Source organism: Felis catus, chromosome F1, assembly GCF_018350175.1.
Source record: "Felis catus isolate Fca126 chromosome F1, F.catus_Fca126_mat1.0, whole genome shotgun sequence".
NCBI lineage: Eukaryota > Metazoa > Chordata > Mammalia > Carnivora > Felidae > Felis > Felis catus.
The window spans coordinates 35,806,681-35,820,391 of NC_058384.1; the positions used below are offsets into that span (position 1 = coordinate 35,806,681).

Below are 13,711 nucleotides of genomic sequence, written 5' to 3' on the forward strand. Positions count from 1 at the left end.
TCCTATACAATCATTTGTATAATCTGGAAGGGTCTGTCTGCTTCTTTGACCTTACAGAGTATTCATTAGTGACCTTCACACTTTAAACTTTCAGCAATTCCCACATTTCTTAATTTGAAAGCGGAGGTATTTGGTAGGTATATACATGTTTATTTTCCTAATCATGTCCTAGTGCTTTGTGTCCCAGCATGATTTGTTTGGTGATATGTGCCCATGCAATGACCCAATCACTTGGCATATTTGTGTGCTCAGGTTTTATGTTCCATTGTTCTGCTTGTTTATATATGGTTGTGTTTTGAATTGGTTTCCTCCTTAGTCGTGAATCATTGTATTTTTGTTAAATTTCGGGAATTTGGGCCTCTTAGTTTTCCTAGTGAGTTTGTCTATCTGGTCATTAAGTTTTGGTACTTGAGCCTTGTCTTTCTGATATGGCGAGACACGTGTGATGAACATGAAGACGTCAGCCAGTGCTATTTTCTGCCATATCCTTACTCCATATGTTCATATTTCCTATTTTCCAGTCATTTCCCTACCATGTTCCTGACCAAAGAGCTATTCCAACAGCTATTTCCCATGGGTCTGAGAAAGATACAGGTCATTCTGATTTTCTTTAACAGATTGTTCATCAGTTAGTTTTATGGCCATTAATTCAGCATATTGTGCTGATTTTTTCAAGCCTGAATCTGTCAGGGTTAGACCATCATTAGTCCTCAAGGCCGCTGGCTGCCAGCATTCTCCAGATGGTGTCATGGAGGCTGATCCGTGTATGAACCAGGCATTACTGGGTGCCAGGGACCAGGGCAGTCCCCATTGCCCAACTGCTGGAGCGTGGATAGGCTTGCCCTCAGGAATTCTGGCAAGTCCACTATTGGCATAGTGGAGATTTTCTCAGTTCACACAAAGCTGACCCTCAATCTGTTTGTCCCACTTGGAAATATACCATTTCCATGTTAGGACTTTATGGTCAGGAGTAGCTTCTCTCTGTTTGTCAGGGGTCTGCTTTACCCATTCCAGAATAGGCTGTTGTAGCTTAGGTATAATTAGTTTACTTTCTGTCAGTGGTTCTGAATTTTGTAGGGCTCATAGAGTACCTGGGTGAGCCCTTAATTGGTTGGTGTCTGTTGTTGGACCACAGGAACTTCTTAGTCCAAAATACAGTTGGGTAATATTTGGGGGTCCTGTGGTGTTTTAGTCCACAGAGATCGTGTTGTAAACCCTTGTGAGTATAGGCACTCTGGTTTATATCCAGAGCCCTCATGAGATGGTATTATAAGTTCTGACAGCATTTTTGAAATAAAGACTGCCTCATGGGTCTCCATCTAAATTCCCTACTATTCCTATTTATTTCATAAATGTGTTTTAATATTCTCATATGTGACATGTGCTGTTTCCAATATCCAAACAGTCATTATCAGTTTCTGAGTTGCTGCTTTTGTGGTAAGAATGGAATGCAATCTAGCTTGTCTGTGACTGGTTCTGGTATTTTCCAGGGCTCAATCTCACAACTGTGAGATCATGATCTGAGCCAAAATCAAGAGTTGGTTGCTTAACCGACTGAGCCACTCAGGCACCCCTGTTTTTATTTTATTTTTTAATTGAACTATAGTTGAAACACTACATTAGTTTCAGGTGTACAACACAATGATTTGACAACTCTATGTGTCATGTCCTGCTCACCACAACTGTAGCTACCATCTGTCACCATACAATGCTATTACCATACCACTGACTATATTCTCTATGCTGTACCCTTTATCCCCTTTTATCCTCATGACTGATTCATTTCATAACTAGTAGCCTGTACCTCCTACTTCCCTTCATCCGTTTTGTGCATCCTTCCACCTCCTCCCCTCTGGAAACCATCAGTTTGTTCTCTGTATTTATGAGTCTATTTCTGCTTTTGTTTGTTTTTTAGAGTGGACATATCACAATGCCAGCAGCATGCTGGGTAACATTGTAGACTCTTCCAGTTTTGCCACAGTCACATTTGTGGGGCATTCATTTTGAATAGTGCCCATTCCCTTTATATCTACAATATCACATTTCTTATAGATTTGCATGTATGTGGCCAAAGGCACAACTCTGTTTTCTAAAAGGCCTAAAGAACATACAGCGGGTGCCTCTCCTTTTTCCTTTTGTGTTGGTCATTTTGGCAAATTACTGGAAGATGGCCAAAAGGAAGCCAAATTAGTGTTTTTGTTTTTGTTTTTTGGTAAATACCCAATAGCAGAACTATTGGATCATGTGGTATTTCTATTTTTAATATTCAAGGAACCTCTATACTGTTTTCTCCAGTGGTTGAACCAATTTATATTCCCACCAACAGCGCACAAGGGTTCCTTTTTCTCCATATCCTCTTAAACAGTTTTTGTTTCTTGTCTTTTTGATTTTAGCCATTCTAACAAGTAAAAAGTGATATCTTATTGTGGTTCATTTGTATTTCCCTCATGGTGAGTGGTGTTGAGCATTTTTATTGTCTGCTGAACACCTATATGTCTTCTTTGGATAAATAGCTATTCATATCTTCTGCCCATTTTTAACTGGATTATTTGACCTTTGGTGTTGAGTTGTATAAATTCTTTATATTTGTGGATATAAATCCCTTATCCAATATATTGTTTGCAAATGTCTTCTCCCATTCGATAGGTTGTCTTTCTGTTTTCTTGATGGTTTCTTGGTTGTGCAAAACCTTTTTGTGTTGATGTAGTCCCAATAGTTTATTTTCACTTTTGTGTCCCTTGCCTCAAGAGACACATCTAGAACCATGTTGCTATGACTAATGTCAGAAAAATCACTGCCTGTGTTCTTTTCTAAGATTTTTATGGTTTCAGTTTTTATGTTTAGGTGTTTAATCAATTTTGAGTGTATTTTGGCGTATGGTGTAGGAGAGTGGTCCAGTTCATTCTTCTGCATGTAGCTGTCCCATTTTCCCAGCACCATTTATTGAGGAGACTGTCTTTTCCCCTTTGTATATTCTTGCCTCCCTTGTTGTAGATTAATTGACCATATAAATGTGGGTTTATATGTACTATTGATCTGTGTTCTATTTTAGTGCCAGCACCATAACATTTTGATTACTACAGCTTTGTAGTATGTCTTGAAATTGTGACACCTCCAGCTTTGTTCTTCTTTCTCAGGATTGCTTTGGCTATTCGAGGTCTTTTGTGGTTCCCTACATATTTTAGGATTATTTGTTCTATTTTGTGAAAAATGATGTTGGTATTCTAATAGGAATTGCATCTCCAGAATAAATTCCACTTGATCATGGTGAATGATCTTTACAGTGTGTTGTTGTATGCAGTTTGTTAATATTTTGTTGAGGATTTTTGCATCTGTGTTTATGAGGGATACTGGCCTGTAATTCTCTTTTTTGGTGGTGTCTTTGTCTGGTTTTGGTATCAGGGTAATGCTGGCCTGATAGCATGTATTTGGAAACTTTCCTTCCTTTTCTATTTTTTGCAATAGTTTGAGAATAGGTATTAACTGTTCTTTAAATGTCTGGTGGAACTCCCCTGTGAATCTATCTGGTCCTGGACTTTTTTAGTAGTTTTTTTGATTATCAGTTCAATTTCATTACTTGTAATTGGTCCGTTCAGATTTTCCGTTTCTCCTTGGTTCGGTTTTGGAAGATTGTGTTTCTAGGAATTTATTTATTATAGCTTGTCTAGTTTGTTGCCATATATATTTTTTGTAGTATTCCCTTATAATCCTTTTGTATTTCTGTGCTGTCAGTTGTTACATCTCCTCTCTCATTTCTGATTCTATTTAAGTTTGTCCTTTCTCTTTTTTCCTTGTTGAGTCTGGCTAAGGGTTTGTCAATTGTGTTTATCTTTTCAAGAACCAGCTCTTGGTTTCATTGATCTCTCTCTCTCTCTCTCTCTCTCTTTCTCTCTCTTTCTCTCTCTCTCTCTCTTTTTTAGTCTCTATGCCATTTATTTCTTCTCTGATACTTATTATTTACTTTCTTCTACTCACCCTGGGCTTTGTTGTTCTTGTTTTCTTTCCTTTAGGTGTAAGGTTAGATTGTTTGAGGTTTTCCTTGTTTCTTGAGGTAGACCCATATTGCTATATGCTTCCTCTAAGAACTGCTTTTGCTGTGTCCCAGAGATGTTGGACCATTGTGTTTCCATTTTTATTTTTCTCCATGTATTTTTAAATTTCTTCTTTGATTGTTTCATTGACCCATTGGTTGTTTAGTATCATGTTGTTCACATGTTTGTGTTTTTCCAGGTTTTTTTCTTGTGATTTATTTCTATTTTCATACTGTTGTGGTTGTAAAAAGTGCATGATATGTATGATTCCAATCTCCTTCAATTTTTTGAGGCTTGTTTTATGGACTAATATGTGATCTATTCCGGAGAATGATTTTCATGCACTCCAAAAGAATGTGTATTCTGTTGTGTATGTATCTGTTATGTCCATCTGGTCTAATGTGTCATTCAAAGACCTTGTTTCCTCATTGATTATCTGGATGATCTATCCATTAATCTAAGTAGGGGTGTTAAGGTCCCCTACTATTATTGTATTAACATCAATTTCTCTCTTTATATCCATTAACATTTGCTTTATGTATTTAGGTGCGTTAGTGTTGTGTGCATGGATATTTACAATTTTTACATCCTCTTGTTTGGTTTATCCTTTTATCATTATGGAGTACTCTTTTATATCTGTCATTACAGTCTTTGTTTTAAAGACTATTTTTCTGATGTAAGTATTGCCACCTGGGTTTTTTTTTTCTCTTCCATTTGCATGGCGAATGTTTTCCATCTCTTCATTTTCCATCTGTATGTGTCCTTAGGTCTGAGGTGAATATCTTTTAGGAAGCATATGGTGGGTTGTTTTTTTGTTTTTGTTTTTGTTTTTTTTGTTTTTTTTAATCCATTCCACTATCTTGTGTCTTTTAATTGGGGCATTTAGGCCATTTATATTTAAGGTAAATATTGTAGATATGTACTTATTACCATATAAAAACTTTGTTTTCTGGTTGTTTTTGCACCTCTTTGTTTCTTCTTCTCTTGAGTATCTGTAATGTTTTGTTTGGCATTCTTTCACTTTATTTTTCATATATCTGTCATAGGTTCTGGGTTGTGCTTACCATGAGGTTCATATATAACATCCTAAGTAAATAGCTCTCCATATTAATTTGATGGTCATTTAAGTTCAAACATGTTCTGAAAAAAATAAAACAGAAAAAAATCTTTTTTTCTCTTTTACCCTTCTCTTTTTATTCCCTTCTCCATGTTTTATGTTTATGTTGTCATATTTTTATACATATTTTTCTTATGTCTGTATGACCATTTCTTTTCCACTTAATGAAGTCTCTTTAAGTCCCTTTAATATTTCTTATAAGGCTGGTTTAGTGATGATGAGCTCCTTTATCTTTTCTTTGGTAAACTCTTCATCTATCCTTTTTAAATCTTGAGGATAACCTCACTGGGTAGAGTATTCTTGGTTGTAGGTTTTTTTTTTCCTTACAGCACTTTGAATATATTATGCCATTTCCTTCTGGCTTTCCATGTTTGTGCTAAAAAATCAGCTGATAGTCTTAGAGATTTTACCCTGTAGGTAACTTCTTTTTTTCTCTCTCTTGCTGTATTTAAGTTTCTCTCTTTATCTTTAACTTTGACATTTTAATTATGTGCTCTGTGTGGTGTGGACATCCTTTGGTTCATCTTGTTTGAGACTCTGTGATTCTTGAAATTGGATGTCAAGATTTCAGTTATTCTTCAAAAAAAATTTTTTTAAAGTTTATATTGAGAGAGAGGGAGCACATGCACAAGCAGGGAAGGGGCAAAGAGAGAGGAAGAGAGCGAGAGTGAGAGTGAGAGAGAGCAAGAGAGAGAGAATTCCAAGTGGGCTCCGCACTGTCAGTGCAGAGCGCAAAGTGTGGCTCAAATTAATGAACCATGAGATCATGACCTGGGCTGAAATCAAGAGTCAGATGTTTAGCCGACTGAGTTTCCCAGGCACTCCTCTTCAAATTTTCTGCACTTTCTCTCTCTTCTTCTTCTAGGATCCCTATAATGTGAATGTTTGTTCACTTGATATTGTCCAAGAAATCTCTTAATCTATCCTTATTGTTTAAAATTCTTTTCCCTCTTTGTTGCTGTCTTTCAGATCACTGATACATTCTTTTAAATCCTCCAATCTACTGTCAATTCCCTGAAGTGTGTTTTTGATTTCAGTTATTCTATTCTTTAGCTCTGATTGGTTCTTTTAAATATTTTCTAACTCTTTACTGAAGGTCTCATTGAGTACTTCCATTCTTTTTTCTTGCAAAATGTATATTTTTATAATCATTACTTTAAAGTCTTTATCAGCCATATTGCTTATCTCTGTTTTACTTATTTTTCTGAGTTTTTTTTTTTCCTTTTGGAGCATATTCTTCTGTCTCCCTATTTTGCTTGACTTTATGTGTTTTTTTGTTTTTGTTTTTCCTGTGTATTAGACAAAACAACAACTCCTAAAGTTGATGGAGTGGACTTGCGTGTGGTGACCCCTGTGCAGATTGTGTGTGCTTGGTGACTTTTGCTGGCTGGCTGGAGCTGTGTCTGTAGTGCTAGTTACTCTTTTAAACCATGGCTTTTTACAGAGGTAATAAAGAGGAAAAAATAATTACATAAAAAAAAGTGAAAAATAGAGAAGAAAAAGAGGAAGAAAAGAAAGAACAAAAAAGAAAAAAATTACAGAAAAAGACAAATTTTAAAGAGTAAAAAAATAAAATAGTAAAAATGGAACCCAAAACCACAGCTTATTATTATTATTATTATTATTATTATTATTATTATTATTATTATTATTTTTGCCTCACTGTGAGCTGGACCTTGTTCAGGTATGGCTTTTTTTTCTTTAAATATGAAATTTATTGTTCAAATTGGTTTCTATACAACACCCAGTGCTCATCCCAACAGGTGCCCTCCTCAATACCCATCACCCACCCTCCGCTCCCTCCCACCCCCCATCAACCCTCAGTTTGTTCTCAGTTTTTAAGAGTATCTTATGTTTTGGCTCCCTCCCTCTCTTTTTTTTTTTCCCCTAACCCTCCCCCATGGTCTGCTGTTAAGTTTCTCAGGATCCACATAAGAGTGAAAAGATATGGTATCTTTCTCTGTATGACTTATTTCACTTAGCATAACACTCTCCAGTTCCATCCATGTTGCTACAAAAGGCCAGATTTCATTCTTTCTCATTGCCACGTAGTACTCCATTGTGTATATAAACTGCATTTTTTTTTATCCATTCATCTGTTGATGGACATTTAGGCTCTTTCCATAATTTGGCTATTGTTGAGAGTGCTGCTACAGACATTGGGGTACATGTGCCCCTATGCATCAGCACTCCTGTATCCCTTTGGTAAATTCCTAGCAGTGCTATTGCTGGGTCATAGGGTAGGTCTATTTTTAATTTTTTAAGGAACCTCCACACTGTTTTCCAGAGCAGCTGCACCAGTTTGCATTCCCACCAAAAGTGCAAGGGGGTTCCCGTTTCTCCACAATCTTGCCAGCATCTATAGTCTCCTGATTTGTTCATTTTAGCCACTCTGACTGGCGTGAGGTGGTATCCGAGTGTGGTTTTGTTGTGTATTTCCCTGATGAGGAGCGACGTTGAGCATCTTTTCATGTGCCTGTTGGCCATCTGGATGTCTTCTTTAGAGAAGTGTCTATTCATGTTTTCTGCCCATTTCTTCACTGGATTATTTGTTTTTCGGGTGTGGAGTTTGGTGAGCTCTTTATAGATTTTGGATACTAGCCCTTTGTCCAATATGTCGTTTGCAAATATCTTTTCCCATTCCATTGGTTGCCTTTTAGTTTTGTTGATTGTTTCCTTTGCTGTGCAGAAGCTTTTTATCTTCATGAGGTCCCAATAGTTCACGTTTGCTTTTAATTCCCTTGCCTTTGGGTATGTGTCAAGTAAGAAATTGCTACGACTGAGGTCAGAGTCCTTTTCCTGCTTTCTCCTCTAGGGTTTTGGTGGTTTCCTGTCTCAATTCAGGTCCTTTATCCATTTTGAGTTTATTTTTGTGAATGGTGTAAGAAAGTGGTCTAGTTTCATCCTTCTGCATGTTGCTGTCCAGTTCTCCCAGCATCATTTGTTAAAGAGATTGTCTTTTTTCCATTGGATATTCTTCCCTGCTTTGTCAAAGATTAGTTGGCCATACGTTTGTGGGTCTAGTTCTGGGGTTTCTATTCTATTCCATTGGTCTATGTGTCTGTTTTTGTGCCAATACCATGCTGTCTTGATGATTACAGCTTTGTAGTAGAGGCTAAAGTCTGGGATTGTGATGCCTCCTGCTTTGGTCTTCTTCAAAATTACTTTGGCTATTCGGCGTCTTTTGTCGTTCCATACAAATTTTAGGATTGTTTGTTCTAACTTCGAGAAGAATGCTGGTGCAATTTTGATTGGAATTGCATTGAATGTGTGGATTGCTTTGGGTAGTATTGACATTTTGACAATATTTATTCTTCCAATCCATGAGCATGGAATGTTTTTCCATTTCTTTATATCTTCTTCAATTTCCTTCATAAGCTTTCTATTGTTTTCAGCATACAGATCTTTTACATCTTTGGTTAGGTTTATTCCTAGGTATTTTATGGTTCTTGGTGCAATTGTGAATGGGATCAGTTTCTTCATTTGTCTTTCTGTTTCTTCATTATTAGTGTATAAGAAAGCGACTGATTTCTGTACATTGATTTTGTATCCTGTGACTTTGCTGAATTCATGTATCAGTTCTAGCAGACTTTTGGTGGAATCTGTCGGATTATCCATGTATAATATCATGTCATCTGCAAAAAGTGAAAGCTTGACTTCATCTTTGCCAATTTTGATGCCCTTGATTTCCTTTTGCTGTCTGATTGCTGATGCTAGCACTTCCAACACTATGTTAAACAACAGCGGTGAGAGTGGACATCCCTGTCGTGTTCCTGATCTCAGGGAAACAGCTCTCAGTGTTTCCCCATTGCAGATGATATCAGCTGTGGGCTTTTCATAAATGGCTTTTATGATGTTTAAGTATGTTCCTTCTATCCCGACTTTCTCAAAGGTTTTTATTAAGAAAGGATGCTGAATTTTATCAAATGCTTTTTCTGCATCGATTGACAGGATCTTATGGTTCTTATCTTTTCTTAAATCCCACTTGATCATGGTGAATAATTCTTTTTATATGCTGTTGAATTCGATTTGCTGGTATCTTATTGAGAATTTTTGCATCCATATTCATCAGGGATATTGGCCTGTAGTTCTCTTTTTTTACTGGGTCTCTGTCTGGTTTAGGAATCAAAGTAATGCTGGCTTCATAGAATGAGCTTGGCAGTTTTCCTTACATTTCTATTTTTTGGAACAGTTTGAGAAGGATAGGTATTATCTCTGCTTTAAATGTCTGGTAGAATTCCCCTGGAAAGCCATCTGGTCCTGACTTATTTGTTGGGAGATTTTTGATAACTGACTCAATTTCTTTGCTGGTTATGGATCTGTTCAAGCTTTCTATTTCTTCCTGATTGAGTTTTAGAAGTGTGTGGGTGCTTAGGAATTTGTCCATTTCTTCCAGGTTGTCCAGTTTGTTGCCATATAATTTTTCATAGTATTCCCCGATAATGGCTTATATTTTGAGGGATTTGTTGTAATAATTCCATTTTCATTCATGATTTTCTCTATTTGGGTCATCTCCCTTTTCTTTTTGAGAAGCCTGGCTAGAGGTTTATCAATTTTGTTTATTTTTTCAAAAAACCAACTCTTGGTTTCATTGATCTGCTCTACAGTTTTTTTAGATTCTATATTGTTTATTTCTGCTCTGATCTTTATTATTTCTCTTATTCTGCTGGGTTTAGGCTGTCTTTGCTGTTATGCTTCTATTTCCTTTAGGTGTGCTGTTAGATTTTGTATTTGGGATTTTTCTTGTTTCTGGAGATAGGCCTGGATTGCAATGTATTTTCCTCTCAGGACTGACTTCGCTGCATCCCAAAGCATTTGGATTGTTGTATTTTCATTTTCATTTGTTTCCACATATTGTTAAATTTCTTCTCTAATTGCCTGGTTGACCCATTCATTCTTTAGTAGGGTGTTCTTTAACCTCCATGCTTTTGAAGGTTTTCCAGACATTTTCCTGTGGTTGCTTTCAAGCTTTTTAGCATTGTGGTCTGAAAGTGTGCATGGTATGATCTCAATTCTTTTATACTTATGAAGGGTTGTTTTGTGACCCAGTATGTGATCTATCTTAGAGAATGTTCCATGTGCACTCAAGAAGAAAGTATATTCTGTTGCTTTGGGATGCAGAGTTCTTTTTTTTTTTTTTCCAACGTTTATTTATTTTTGCGACAGAGAGAGACAGAGCATGAACAGGGGAGGGGCAGAGAGAGAGGGAGACACAGAATCAGAAACAGGCTCCAGGCTCTGAGCCATCAGCCCAGAGCCTGACGCGGGGCTCGAACTCACGGACCACGAGATCGTGACCTGGCTGAAGTCGGACGCTTAACCGACTGCGCCACCCAGGCACCCCTGGGATGCAGAGTTCTAAATATATCTGTCAAGTCCATCTGTTCCAATGTATCACTCAGGGCCCTTGTTTCTTTATTGATCCTGTGTCTAGATGATCTATCCATGGTTGTAAGTGGAGTATTAAAGTCCCCTGCAATTACCACATTCTTATCAATAAGGTTGCTTATGTTTGTGATGAAGTGTTTTATATATTTGGGGGCTCCCATATTCGGCACATAGACATTTATAATTGTTAGCTCTTCCTGATGGATAGACCCTGTAATTATTATATAATGCCCTTCTTCATCTCTTGTTGCAGCCTTTAAGTTAAAGTCTAGTTTGTCTGATATAAGAATGGCTACTCCAGGGGCACCTGGGTGGCTCAGTCAGTTAAGCGGCCAACTTCGGCTCAGGTCATGATCTCACGGTCCGTGAGTTTGAGCCCCACGTCAGGCTCTGTGCTGACAGCTCAGAGCCTGGAGCCTGTTTCAGATTCTGTGCCTCCCTCTCCTTGTCTGACCCTCCCCTATTCATGCTCTCTCTGTCTCAAAAATAAATAAACGTTAAAAAAAAACTTAAAAAAGAATGGCTACTCCAGATTTCTTTTGAGTTCCAGTAGTATGATAGATAGTTCTCCATCCCCTCACTTTCAATCTGAAGGTGTCCTCGGGTCTAAAATGAGTCTCTTGTAGACAGCAAATAGATGGGTCTTGTTTTCTATCCACTCTGATATCCTATGTCTTTTGGTTGGAGCATTTAGTCCATTTACATTCAGTGTTATTATTGAAAGATATGGGTTTAGAGTGATTGTGATATCTGTAGGTTTCATGCTTGTAGTGATGTCTCTGGTACTTTGTGGTCCCTGCAACATTTTACTCACAGACTCCCCCTTAGGATCTCTTGTAGGGCTGGTTTAGTGGTGATGAATTCCTTCAGTTTTTGTTTGTTTGGGAAGACCTTTATCTCTCCTTCTATTCTGAATGACAGACTTGCTGGATAAAGGATTCTCGGCTGCATATATTTTCTGTTCATCACATTGAAGATTTCCTGCCATTCCTTTCTGGCCTGCCAAGTTTCAGTAGATAGGTCTGTCCCTAGTCTTATTGGTCTCCCTTTATATGTTAGAGCGTGTTTATCCCTGGGTGCTTTCAGAATTTTCTCTTTATGCTTGTATTTTGCCAGTTTCACTATGATATGTCATGCAGAAGATCGATTCAAGTTATGTCTGAAGGGAGTTCTCTGTGCCTCTTGGATTTCAGTGCCTTTTTCCTTCCCCAGATCAGGGAAGTTCTCAGCTATGATTTGTTCGAGGACACCTTCAGCCCCTTTCTCTCTCTCTTCCTATTCTGGAATTCCTATTATATGGATATTGTTGCATTTGATTGCATCACTTAGTTCTCTAATTCTCCCTTCATACTCCTGGATTTTTTTATCTCTCTTTTTCTCAGCTTCCTCTTTTTCCACAATTTTATCTTCTAATTCACCTAGTCTCTCCTCTGCCTCTTCAATCTGAGCTGTGGTCGCCTCCGTTTTATTGTGCACCTCATTTGTAGCATTTTTTAGCTCCTCATGACTATTTCTTAGTCCCTTGATCTCTGTAGCAATAGATTCTCTGCTGTCCTCTATTCGTTTTTCAAGCCCGGCGATTAATTTTAGGGCTATTATTCTAAATTCTTGTTCCGTTATATTGCTTAAATCAGTTTTGATCAATTCGTTAGCTGTCTCTACTTCCTGGAGCTTCTTTTGAAGAGAATTCTTCCATTTCGTCATTTTGGGTAGTGCCTGGGGTGGCTCCAAACTGCAGGGCACTTCCCCTGTGCTGTCTGGAGTAACTTGTGTTGGTGGGTGGGGCCACAGTTAGACCTGACGTCTGCCCCCCAGCCCACCGCTGGGGCCACAGTCAGACTGGTGTGTACCTTATCTTCCCCTCTCCCAGGGGCAGAACTCACTGTGGAGTGGTGTGGCCCCTGTCTGGGCTACTTGCACACTGCCAGGCTTGTGGTGCTGCTTTGATGGGATCTGGCATATTAGCCAGGGTGGATCCACAAGGTGCACAGGGGTGGGAGGGGCAGGCTCAGTTCACTTTGCCTTAGGTGGTCCCCTGCGGGAGGGGCCCTGCAGCACCAGGAGGGAGGCTGACCCATTGGAGAGATGGATCCACAGAAGCACAGTGTTGGGTGTTTGCGCGGTGCAGCAAGTTAGGTGAACTGGTTCCCTTTGGGGTTTTGGCTGGGGGATGGGAGAGGGAGATGCTCGCGAGCACCTTTGTTCCCTGCTGAGCTGAGCCCTGTCTTCTGGGGCTCGACACCTCTTCCTCCCGATGTCCTCTCGCCCTCCCACTCTCCAAGCAGAGCTGTCAACTTATAACATTCCACATGTTAAGTCCTGCTGGCTGTTAGAACTCACTCCGTCTGGCCCCTCTGCTTTTGCAAGTCAGACTCAGGGGCTCTGCCTTGCCGGGCGGGCTGCCCCTCCACTGCCCCCGCTCCCTCCCGCCAGTCTGTGTAGCACGCACCGCCTCTCCGACCTTCCTACCCTCTTCCGTGGGCCTCTTGTCTATGCTTGGCTCCAGAGAGTCCGTTCTGCTAGTCTTCTGGTGGTTTTCTGGGTTATTTAGGCAGGTGTGGGTGGAATCTAAGTGATCAGCAGGACGTGGTGAGCCTCCATCTTGGATGCCACCATCTTCCAAAGTTCTATCTCCTTAGCCCTTTTAAACCATAGTTCTCTTTTCAGTGTCCCAGTGCATCTATGGCTCATGTGAGCTTATGGACCCTGGGCTTCCAAGAGGCTTTTTATTGGCTCAATAGGGTCAATTTTAGTTCCTGAAAGGTGTCTGGTCGTTTCTGAGTCTATGCGTTTTTCTTTCAAATATGACATTCTAGTCAAAGCCTTGGTAATATAACCAATGTTTGCAGTGGTGTCCTGTTACAAGAACAGATTCTTATGAACTTATGCAAATAAATATATTGCCATCAAAACATAAGAATACTCACTGAGAGTTTCTTAATTCTGGAGGTGTCAGGTAGGGAGAAAAAGATAAACATTTCAATTCTGTTTATATAGGTATTACTTACCAAATTGCTATAAGTCATAGTTAGCTTAGGAGGAAAGGTCTTCTAATATTTGGAAAATAAAATTTAAGGAACCAGCAATATTTCAAACAAAAAGTCATGATAATTATAATCATCTTCATTAGTTTGTTCAGCCCCATGTAATTAATATTTATTGATTTTAGCCTCAT

General features: G+C 38.8%; 1 long non-coding RNA gene across 2 annotated transcripts in view; it reads left to right on the forward strand.

The window, feature by feature from the left end:
* Nucleotides 1-13,711, forward strand: part of LOC123382860 — a 50,511-nt gene that overhangs the window by 8,194 nt on the left and 28,606 nt on the right. The window lies entirely within an intron of this gene.